This window comes from Myxine glutinosa, chromosome 2, assembly GCF_964187855.1.
Source record: "Myxine glutinosa chromosome 2, kmMyxGlut1.1, whole genome shotgun sequence".
In the NCBI taxonomy this organism is placed as follows: domain Eukaryota; kingdom Metazoa; phylum Chordata; class Myxini; order Myxiniformes; family Myxinidae; genus Myxine; species Myxine glutinosa.
In genome coordinates, this window is record NC_136262.1 from 256,179,014 (window position 1) to 256,191,630 (window position 12,617).

A 12,617-nucleotide genomic window follows, 5' to 3' on the forward strand; every position below is an offset into this window, starting at 1 on the left:
AAAACATTTTGCTACCTCGGAGACATGCTGAATGGAGAAGGTGGATCAGACTCGGCAACGGTTGCTCGAGTGAGATGTGCATGGAAGAAGTTTCGGGAACCGAGTGGCGTGCTGATGAGGAGGGGAGTGTCATTGAAGCTGAAGGGAAAGGTGTATGCTGCATGTGTGAGAAGTGTTATGATTTATGGGAGCGAGACATGGGTAATGACTAATGAACGTAGAGCAGCAACGAAGGTTGGAAAGGGTGGAAATGCGAATGGTTCGACGGATGTGCGGAGTATCGTTGAGAGAGAGGAAGACAAATGATGAATTGCGAAAGATGATGGGAATAGAGCCTGTGTGATGGGAATAGATGATGGGAATATTGGGATGCTGTGAAGAGGAACAGGTTGAGATGGTTTGGTCATGTGTTGAGGAAGGATGAAAGTGACTGGTTGAGAAGAGTGATGGAAATGAATGTAGAAGGAAGTAGAAGACGGGGAAGACCGAGAAAGACTTGGCTAAAGATGGTGGAAGAAGAAATGTGGGCAAGGGGGTTAACAAGGAGAGATGCAGAAAATAGGGCAAAATGGAGAAGATTGTCATGGGGACCGCAAGTCTAACCCCTGCTCTAGCAGGGAAAATGGCCTTTAAAATGCATGTTGTTGTGTTGTTGTATTTAAAAAGGTTTCGGCACTATCGAGCGATTTTATTTATTTATTTTTTTAACTCCAAAAAAACGAACTTTCTTTTTCAATTTTTTTTTTTTGCCTGAAACACTCCCACGCACTCACTGATGAACCTCTGAAAGTTTGATGAAGATCCGTTCAGCCATCTCTGAATAAAACGCGGACACACACCGACAACTCACGTTTATATATATATATAAAAATCGGGATTTAAATTTAATTCCAAAATTGATCCAGACGTCTATTCTCTTTCAAACATTCAAACCGACAGAGGTAGTTATGTATCACAGCATCTGTAGAATTTTCACCCTTTTACTCACCTCCGTTTCGCTGTTATTTGTTGGAGCAAAAAGTCCACTGAGCTTTATAGATATTTAGATGACTGTACCTGAGTTGCTGTTTTGTCATGGTTTACACCAATCATAATACAAACAATTATTTTGCACAATGTATTTGTAATACACGTGATATTACATTTTATAAACAATGAAGTTGTAGATTTAAGTTGAAAAAAAATTTTTTCCTAAATAATTTTCAAAAAAAATCATTTCACACATTTTTGGCAAAAAAAAAATCCTTAGGACATACACACAGGAGAGATAGGTGCATACTAGAAGTTTGGTACGATTTCACAAAAGTTTGAGGAAGCAGTTCAGTGTCACGACAACACAAGACAGGCACTGCACAGATATTTATATAACTTATTTGTTTGTATTTTGCAGTGTTGTAGTTTAGCTTGTTGTTGTGGCTGCAGTCATTTCCCTAAACCTTATTGCGCATGCCAATTTAATTGGTGCTGTCGTATTTTGTGTTCATCCACATGTTTGGCTTTTAAGCCTTAAATAACATTCTTCCTCATTTAAGCATAAGTCACATTTGCTCTACGGCTAGGATACGGCGGCCATACCCCCCCTAAATTGACAGAAACGTGCGGTGGCCGCAGAGTTTCTGAGGTGGCCTCAGGGTGGCCCTAGGGCGTATGGCTATCTTTTAGAGGCCGTAGGGGTCGCCGTGGAATTATAGCGCGGAGTTATAACTTTTTTCATTTCTATGTTGGCCGTAGCAATTCGACAAGCCGTAGCCATGACGACTGGTATATATACCCACTCGTTACCGTCCGTCTGGCCGCACGTTCGCCTTAGGGCCCCCCTGCGGTCGCCTTGCGGGCACCTTGAGGCTACCTTGCGTCTGCCTTGAAAATTATATGGCCGCCGCAGGGACGCCCTAAGGTCACCGTGCGACATCAAATCAAAGACCGTACGGCACCCCTACGTTTTCGGTCTCCACAATTTCTAAATACCCCGTGCGGCTACCCGAAAAATAAAAACATATGTGACTGCTACATTGTGTGACCGTGGAAATACTGCGGCCGCCCTATAATTGCTAGTGGCCGTAGATTTTTTAGACCCTACGGCCGCTGAGCCAAATGTGACTGAAGCATTACGGTCATGGAGACCGTGGCACTGACAGAGAGACAACAACAGAGGCTGCAGGTTTGCGAGAACAACTGGGTCAGGAGGATTGCGAGATTGAAGAGAGTGGATAGAAGGAGGATGGATGAACTTAGGGAGGAGATTGGTGTGCAGATGATGTTGATGGAGAGATTGGTGAAATGCCGGTTGAGATGGACTGGTCACATGGTGCGGATGGGGGAAGAGAGAACGGCAAAGAGAGCTGATAGGTTGAGGAAATGAGGTCGACCACGGTTGAAATAGGTGTGCAAAGATAGATTTCAGTAAGGGTGGGGGTGGTTGGAGAGTGGAGAGAGTTGCCTGAGGACAGAGGGGAGTGGAGGAATATCATGGTCAAGGTAGGGCAGGAGCTTGGTACCATTGAACCTCACCTCTTATAAAGGGAAGAGGAGGCGAACAACAACCTGAAGCATTTGTTGCCAACTTGAAGAGTATCAGTAGAGGATGTGACTCCACCCATAACATAGAGGAAGCATTTGTTGCCAACTTGAAGAGTATCAGTGGAAGATGTGACAACACCCATAACATAGAGGAAGCATTTGTTGCCAACTTGAAGAGTATCAGTGGAAGATGTGACAACACCCATAACATAGAGGAAGCATTTGTTGCCAACTTGAAGAGTATCAGTGGAAGATGTGACTACACCCATAACATAGAGGAAGCATTTGTTGCCAACTTGAAGAGTTTCAGTGGAAGATGTGACTACACCCATAACATAGAGGAAGCATTTGTTGCCAACTTGAAGAGTATCAGTGGAAGATGTGACAACACTCATAACATAGAGGAAGCATTTGTTGCCAACTTGAAGAGTATCAGTGGAAGATGTGACTACACCCATAACATAGAGGAAGCATTTGTTGCCAACTTGAAGAGTTTCAGTAGAGGATGTGACTCCACCCATAACATAGAGGAAGCATTTGTTGCCAACTTGAAGAGTATCAGTGGAAGATGTGACTACACCCATAACATAGAGGAAGCATTTGTTGCCAACTTGAAGAGTATCAGTGGAAGATGTGACAACACCCATAACATAGAGGAAGCATTTGTTGCCAACTTGAAGAGTATCAGTGGAAGATGTGACTACACCCATAACATAGAGGAAGCATTTGTTGCCAACTTGAAGAGTATCAGTGGAAGATGTGACAACACCCATAACATAGAGGAAGCATTTGTTGCCAACTTGAAGAGTATCAGTGGAAGATGTGACTCCACCCATAACATAGAGGAAGCATTTGTTGCCAACTTGAAGAGTATCAGTGGAAGATGTGACTACACCCATAACATAGAGGAAGCATTTGTTGCCAACTTGAAGAGTATCAGTGGAAGATGTGACAACACCCATAACATAGAGGAAGCATTTGTTGCCAACTTGAAGAGTATCAGTAGAGGATGTGACTCAACCCATAACATAGAGGAAGCAATATAAATCCTCAGCAATAGACCAGGCTCTGCGGTGACCTGTTTATGGCAGTCCGCAGTGGATCGATGCTTTCATTTAACCGCTATCATTGGTAATAGCGCTTGGAGTTTGAGGTCAAGCAGTGGAAGCGAGTGCTTTACATTCGCTGAAACTTTTAAATCAGGTTTCGAGAACTCTGAGCATCGAGGCTGCATCTGAGATGGAACTTTCACGTGAAATGCTGCGACACATAAAGCTGGGTTAAAATGTTGGGGATTTAATTGGAATGCTTCTGTGAATAACTTCAGGGGAATGCGCTTTGGTTAAAGTTTCGGGTGTTAAGATTCCAGTGCGGGCTTGTTATAACAATCTCTTCAATTATTCCGTCACTTTTATGGAGTTGTATAACTTAACCGTAAGATCTCACTTATAAATGGACATTCGCAGGTGAAGCTCTAATGAGTTACCATCAGTTTGGGACAGAGAAGGCTTGTGATGAGTCAAGGTGGTCAGCCACAGGTGCACCACCACAAGACCTATGACCAGGGTAGGAACTCAGAGGCATAATTTTTTTTTGAAACATATAAAAGGAGTTTTAACGACCGAATTGCATTTCAAGCATCCTGTTTAACGTTCCCTAAATTCAACAGCTTGCGTGGGCTCCTCGGATAGCTCAGAGGTGGTACGTCCGCCCTCGCTTCTGAGCAGCATCTCCTGCTTTTGATTCTCAGCTCGACTCTGAAGAGCCTTGTTGGTGGCTCCTCATAAATGGCGTCGTATTTCCGAGGGATGTTCCGTCTGCGACTGCTTTCTGGTAGGCTGTTAAAGACAGCATGGTGCCTTTCAAAAAGAGTTGCCCACTGTGTGCCAGGAGCATCAAATTGTACATTCCTGTCCCTATTTACAGGGGTCACTGCATCAGCAACTTAGGCGTGCTGCCATGAATGGTAAGTTCTGCCTCCGCATGATTGAACAGAACTCCTGAGATCATCCTCTTTTAGTTCGATCTTATGCACCAAAGTCGATATCCTGAGTTCAATAACGCTTCTTTATATTCTTATGTCCTGTTTAAAGAGTAAATTGGAGAAATGAGTCATTTGGCTTGAAGGAGACATTCAGAATATTGCAGTGAAGCTCTTTTGAGCTCTGGGGTAAATGTTGGACTCTCATGTCTTATCCCAATATTTGCCTTGCTCTTCTTCTTCTCGTGTTTTTTTTTTGAGAAATGTTGGACTCTCATGTCTTATCCCAATATTTGCCTTACTCTTCTTCTTCTCGTGTTTTTTTTTTTGAGAAATGTTGGACTCATGTCTTATCCCAATATTTGCCTTACTCTTCTTCTTCTTCTCTTTTTTTTTGAGAAATTTTGGACTCTCATGTGTTATCCCAATATGTGCCTTACTCTTCTTCTTCTCGTGTTTTTTTTTTTTTGAGAAATGTTGGACTCTCATGTCTTATCCCAATATGTGCCTTACTCTTCTTCTTCTTCTTCTTCTTCTTCTTTTTTTTTGAGAAATGTTGGACTCATGTCTTATCCCAATATGTGCCTTACTCTTCTTCTTCTCGTGTTTTTTTTTTTGAGAAATGTTGGACTCTCATGTCTTATCCCAATATGTGCCTTACTCTTCTTCTTCTCGTGTTTTTTTTTTTTGAGAAATGTTGGACTCTGATGTCTTATCCCAATATGTGCCTTACTCTTCTTCTTCTCGTGTTTTTTTTTTTGAGAAATGTTGGACTCTCATGTCTTATCCCAATATGTGCCTTACTCTTCTTCTTCTCGTGTTTTTTTTTTTGGAGAAATGTTGGACTCTGATGTCTTATCCCAATATGTGCCTTACTCTTCTTCTTCTCGTGTTTTTTTTTTTGAGAAATGTTGGACTCATGTCTTATCCCAATATTTGCCTTACTCTTCTTCTTCTTCTTCTGCTTTTTTTTTTGAGAAATGTTGGACTCATGTCTTATCCCAATATGTGCCTTACTCTTCTTCTTCTTCTTCTTCTTTTTTTTTGAGAAATGTTGGACTCATGTCATCCCAATATTTGCCTTACTCTTCTTCTTCTTCTAGTTTTTTTGAGAAATGTTGGACTCTCATGTGTTATCCCAATATGTGCCTTACTCTTCTTCTTCTCGTGTTTTTTTTTTTGAGAAATGTTGGACTCATGTCTTATCCCAATATGTGCCTTACTCTTCTTCTTCTCGTGTTTTTTTTTTGAGAAATGTTGGACTCATGTCATCCCAATATTTGCCTTACTCTTCTTCTTCTTCTAGTTTTTTTGAGAAATGTTGGACTCTCATGTCTTATCCCAATATGTGCCTTACTCTTCTTCTTCTCGTGTTTTTTTTTTTTGAGAAATGTTGGACTCTGATGTCTTATCCCAATATGTGCCTTACTCTTCTTCTTCTCGTGTTTTTTTTTTTGAGAAATGTTGGACTCATGTCTTATCCCAATATTTGCCTTACTCTTCTTCTTCTTCTTCTGCTTTTTTTTTTGAGAAATGTTGGACTCATGTCTTATCCCAATATGTGCCTTACTCTTCTTCTTCTTCTTCTTCTTCTTTTTTTTTGAGAAATGTTGGACTCATGTCATCCCAATATTTGCCTTACTCTTCTTCTTCTTCTAGTTTTTTTGAGAAATGTTGGACTCTCATGTGTTATCCCAATATGTGCCTTACTCTTCTTCTTCTTCTGCTTTTTTTTTTGAGAAATGTTGGACTCATGTCTTATCCCAATATGTGCCTTACTCTCCTTCTTCTTCTTCTTCTTCTTTTTTTTTGAGAAATGTTGGACTCATGTCATCCCAATATTTGCCTTACTCTTCTTCTTCTTCTAGTTTTTTTGAGAAATGTTGGACTCTCATGTGTTATCCCAATATGTGCCTTACTCTTCTTCTTCTCGTGTTTTTTTTTTTGAGAAATGTTGGACTCATTTCTTATCCCAATATGTGCCTTACTCTTCTTCTTCTCGTGTTTTTTTTTTGAGAAATGTTGGACTCTCATGTCTTATCCCAATATGTGCCTTACTCTTCTTCTTCTCGTGTTTTTTTTTTGAGAAATGTTGGACTCATTTCTTATCCCAATATGTGCCTTACTCTTCTTCTTCTCGTGTTTTTTTTTTGAGAAATGTTGGACTCTCAAGTCTTATCCCAATATGTGCCTTACTCTTCTTCTTCTCGTGTTTTTTTTTTTGGAAATGTTGCACTCATGTCTTATCCCAATATTTCTTACTCTTCTTCTTCTGCTTCTTTTTTTTTTTTTTTTTGAGAAATGTTGGACTCATGTCTTATCCCAATATGTGCCTTAGTCTTCTTCTTCTTCTTCTGCTTTTTTTTTTGAGAAATGTTGGACTCTCATGTCTTATCCCAATATTTGCCTTACTCTTCTTCTTCTTCTTCTTTTTTTTTTTGAGAAATGTTGGACTCTCATTTCTTATCTCAATATGTGCCTTACTCTTCTTCTTCTCGTGTTTTTTTTTTGAGAAATGTTGGACTCTCATGTCTTATCCCAATATGTGCCTTACTCTTCTTCTTCTCGTGTTTTTTTTTTTGGAAATGTTGCACTCATGTCTTATCCCAATATTTGTCTTACTCTTCTTCTTCTGCTTCTTTTTTTTTTTTTTTTTTTGAGAAATGTTGGACTCATGTCTTATCCCAATATGTGCCTTACTCTTCTTCTTCTTCTTCTGCTTTTTTTTTTGAGAAATGTTGGACTCTCATGTGTTATCCCAATATGTGCCTTACTCCTCTTCTTCTCGTGGTTTTTTTTTTTGAAAAATGTTGGACTCTCATGTCTTATCCCAATATGTGCCTTACTCTTCTTCTTCTTCTTCTTTTTTTTTTGAGAAATGTTGGACTCATGTCTTATCCCAATATTTGCCTTACTCTTCTTCTTCTTCTCTGTTTTTTTTGAGAAATGTTGGACTCATGTGTTATCCCAATATGTGCGTTACTCTTCTTCTTCTCGTGTTTTTTTTTTTGAGAAATGTTGGACTCTCATGTCTTATCCCAATATGTGCCTTACTCTTCTTCTTCTCGTGTTTTTTTTTTTGAGAAATGTTGGACTATCATGTTTTATCCCAATATGTGCCTTACTCTTCTTCTTCTCGTGTTTTTTTTTTTGAGAAATGTTGGACTCTCATGTCTTATCCCAATATATGCCGTACTCTTCTTCTTCTCGTGTTTTTTTTATTTGGAAATGTTGCACTCATGTCTTATCCCAATATTTGTCTTACTCTTCTTCTTCTGCTTCTTTTTTTCTTTTTTTTTTGAGAAATTCTGTCCTGGCTCCTGCACAGGCATTGCTTTCTGGGGAAGAAATAATTACTTTCGCGATATTTTGAATTCGAAAGGAAACCATAGAGCGAAAAGGCAGGCCCGGGCATCGGAGACAGCCCGCTCGCCGTCTCCAATGCCCGAACAATGTCCACGGGAGGGATCACTAATGTAAACTACAAATTCGCCGCAGTTTTCCATTTAAAAATAGCAGAAGAGCATCTTTCCGAAAGCAACACATTACGAAAAGCACTTTCACAAGTGTTAAATTGCTGTTATTGTGTACAAATTAAAAATAAAAACTTCATCATGTATTGAGCAGTGTGACAATGACAGTATAAATATAGCTGTGCGGAACAATTTGCTGTATTGTGAAATGTGATTTAAATTATTTTTCACAAAAAGACAATTTGGTCTCTGGTTACTCAGAGCGCATTTGTCAATGCCTGAATTTATAGGTAGGTCACAATTTCCCATAACGATGTGAGTCTCGTGGGTGTCACCCTGACTTGGGGGTTATATTTTGGGTGCTGTCTCTGTCTGTCCATCCCGGTATCCGTCCCACGGACTCTATTCGATAAGGACTTGAGGCATTTATTTAATTTTCGGCACATGTAAACTGCCGTGAAAAAGTTTCAAACATTTTGCATTTTTCTACTCTGATGCACAGGAAACCTGAAACTTTAGGTATAATCTATCTATAATTCCAGTAATCTCTGTGTGTTTGTATGTGTGTATGTGTGTGTGTATGTTTGTCTGTGACCGCTGTTTCTCGACAACTACCGGTCCGATATACTTGAAACTTGCCAGGTATATTGCTGGGGACCCGAGGATGTGCCTTTTCAAGGTTTGAAATTAATCGGACAAGTACTTAGCTACTTACCGAGCTATGGCGATTTCTTTACCAAACACTGCAAGCCGTTCGCTTTGGACCAAACCATTGCATGTAAATAGAGGGGGGGGGGGGGTTCTGTGGTCGTTGCGAATGGACCAAACCATTCATGTAAATAGAGGGGGGGGGGGTTCTGTGGTCGTTACTGCCACGTGGTTTCAAAGTTTTTTTTTGTTGTTGTTGTTTGCACGCATGTTTTTTTGCACCCACGTACGGGCACGCCCTAGGATGTTTACACACACACACCCCTACACAAATTTTTTTTTTTTTTTTTTTTTGGCAAGGAACGGGCACCCACGTACGGGCACGTCCTAGCTTATATATAGTACGGGCATGCCCTAGTCTATCTATAATTCCAGTAATCTCTGTGTGTATGTGTGTGTGTCTGTGTGTGTGTGTGTTTGTCTGTGACCGCTGTTTCTCGACAACCACGGGTCCGATATACTTGAAACTTGCCAGGTATATTGCTGGGGACCCGAGGATGTGCCTTTTCAAGGTTTGAAATTAATCGGACAAGTGGTTCCCAAGGTATGGTCACCGTACTCGCAAGCCGTTCGCTTTGGCTTTGCGAATGGACCAAACCATTTCATGTAAATAGAGGGGGGGGGGGGGGGGTTCTACCGTACTCGCAAGCCGTTCGCTTTGGCTTTGTGAATGGACCAAACCATTTCATGTAAATAGAGGGGGGGGGTTCTGTGGTCGTTACTGCCACGTGGTTTCAAAGTTTTTTTTTGTTGTTGTTGTTTGCACGCATGTTTTTTTGCACCCACGTACGGGCACGCCCTAGTCTATCTATAATTCCAGTAATCTCTGTGTGTATGTGTGTGTGTATGTGTGTGTGTATGTGTGTCTGTGACCGCTGTTTCTCGACAACCACGGGTCCGATATACTTGAAACTTGCCAGGTATATTGCTGGGGACCTGAGGATGTGCCTTTTCAAGGTTTCATATTAATCGGACAAGTAGTTACCGAGCTATGGCGATTTATTTACCAAACTAATCACAGAACAGGTAGCGGGGTACGCCAGCCAATCACAGAACACGTTGTTGCGTAGGCGTGGCCGATGTGAGAGCGCGTGCGCCGTTACGGATAGTAATTCGAGGCGTAGCGGGCGCCATTTGGAGGAGCTGGGGGGACTCAGTCGTGATAGAGTGAGCCTGAGTGAGTATATCAAGACAAGAACAAGATCTAGAAGGAGGTATGTACGGTGCGATTCATATAATATATTGTTTAGTTATCGTCGATGAGGAATTTGGGGTCGGAATGGGTGATCGGCCTGGGTGACTGGGTCTCGACTAGATGCTGGGCCGCACCAAGGAACGGGCACCCACGTACGGGCACGTCCTAGTCTATCTATAATTCCAGTAATCTCTGTGTGTATGTGTGTGTGTATGTGTGTGTGTCGTTTGTCTGTGACCGCTGTTTCTCGACAACCACGGGTCCGATATACTTGAAACTTGCCAGGTATATTGCTGGGGACCCGAGGATGTGCCTTTTCAAGGTTTGAAATTAATCGGACAAGTGGTTCCCAAGGTATGGTCACCGTACTCGCAAGCCGTTCGCTTTGGCTTTGCGAATGGACCAAACCATTTCATGTAAATAGAGGGGGGGGGGGGGGTTCTACCGTACTCGCAAGCCATTCGCTTTGGCTTTGCGAATGGACCAAACCATTTCATGTAAATAGAGGGGGGGGGGGGGGGTTCTGTGGTCGTTACTGCCACGTGGTTTCAAAGTTTTTTTTTGTTGTTGTTGTTTGCACGCATGTTTTTTTGCACCCACGTACGGGCACGCCCTAGTAATAATAATAATAATAATTCATTTATTTTGTATAGCGCTTCTCCAGAAGCCCAAAGGCGCTTTGACAGAGTGGAAAACATAATGCATAACAATACATGAAAACAACAATTGCAAAAAGACAAGAATCAATAGGGAAATATTTAAAGCAAAAGGAGGGAGAAGGAGAAGAGATAGTCAGGGGTTAAATGCTGTGGGTTGAATGTTGAATGCAGTGTTGAACAGGTGGGTCTTTAGTGATGTTTTGAATGTGGTGAGTGAGGAGGAGTCTCTGATGGTATGATGTAAATATACCTTCATGAAAAAGATCTTGTTCAAATAACCAAATTTATACACAACATTGAATATGTCCACCATTTACCTTCAAAACCATTGAAATTCTTCTTTGGACACTTTCAAATTATTTTGTTATAAACTTTTGTGAAACGGTGTTCCACATTTCCTACGAGAGCTTCCAAAATCATCTAAGTATCTGAGATTTTTTTTTGTCCCCCGTCGCACCGCGGAGCGAAAGGGGGACTATGGTTTTCCCCTCCGTCCGTATGTCCGTCCGTCCGTGCGTGCGTGCGTGCGTAAGCGAAGGACCGCATTCAAATTTGGTGTGTGGGTGCAACCCACGTCAAAATCCAAGATGGCTGCCGCCATGTATGTCTGACGCCATGTATGTCTGAACCTTGTGAGCGGAATATCTTGAAAAATAAACGAACTACCAACGTCTGATCTGGTGTGTGGGTGTATCTAGGCATAAGGAAGAACCCTATTGAAAATTGGGTCACCACGTCAAAATCCAAGATGGCCGCCACCATGTATGTCTGAACCTTGTGAGCTGAATATCTTGAAAAATAAGCGAAGTACCAACTTCTAATCTGGTGTGTGGGTGTATCTAGGCATAAGGAAGAACGCTATTGAAAATTGGGTCGCCACGTCAAAATCCAAGATGGCCGCCTTGCGTCTTCCACTTTGTCAACTCGCATCACTTCACCGACGGGGGACCTAGGCGTAACGCTTGTTATCTTTTATTTGTCCAAATAGTCCCATAAGGCCCCAATGATATTGATATCTCGGCTCGGAGGGAACCATTCCTTGCTTTGAAGGACTCCAGCTTCCTCTTTCCTTTGTAAATAAGTTTTAGTTATTGAATCTGAGTGTTTTGGATCATTATCTTGGTAGATTAAGATTTGTTTGTACCTTGCTGCGGTAAATATACCATCAATTTTCATCAATTTTCAAACACCACTTGAGGATATGCACTCCAAACTTGAATTGAACCTCCTCCATGCTTAATTGTTGGTTTCATGTAAGACTCTTCATAAGATTCAGGTTTTCATGTATCACATGTTGTCTTCAATTAGATGCAAATAACTGAAACTTTGACTCCTCTGTCCAAAGCACCTTTGACAATTGTTCCACATTCCAATCACTGTGTTCTTGGACCTATTTTAATTTTTAGTCTTGTTCCCCTTTCTTAAAAGAGATTTTCTTCCGACAACACATCCTTTAATTCCTGATTTCAAAAGTGACCCTTGTACTGTTGATGGATTGACAATGACACATGAGCCTTCCAGCTCTGTTGTCAATTTGACGCTCGTCTTTTTCTTTTTTTTGTATGCAAGATCGAGGCTCGTGAAAGATCTAAGATTAATCACACAAAAAAAATCAAACAGACACATAAAACATATAATAAGGGGAGCGGTAGACAAGATGGGGAGAGAGAGGGAAGCACACAAGTGCAACATTTGAGAGTGGGGAGATCTGTGGGAGGGAGAGGGATTGGGGGGAGGTGGGAGAGGTATAAAACATATGGACACTGCAAGGACTTCCAGGAAAGAAGTCGGTATTTCAAAAAGTGGATCTGGGGTGAATTAGAGGGGGTAGAAAAGATTAAGGTTTTGGATGGGGGAAGATAAGAGATGGTGGTGAACAGCTGTTTTAAAGACCTGGAGAGAGGAGTGGGATTGAAGAGAGTGAGGGAGTTTGTTCCAGAGGCGGGAGAAAAGAGGAATGAAAGAGTGAAGGTGAGCAGAGAGTGAGTCTTCTTTCCATAACTCAGGGATATTTATATCTTCAAGTATTGCTCATCCTTGTTAGACAGCTTTTTGGATCCTCCAGGCCTGGGTTTGTCATT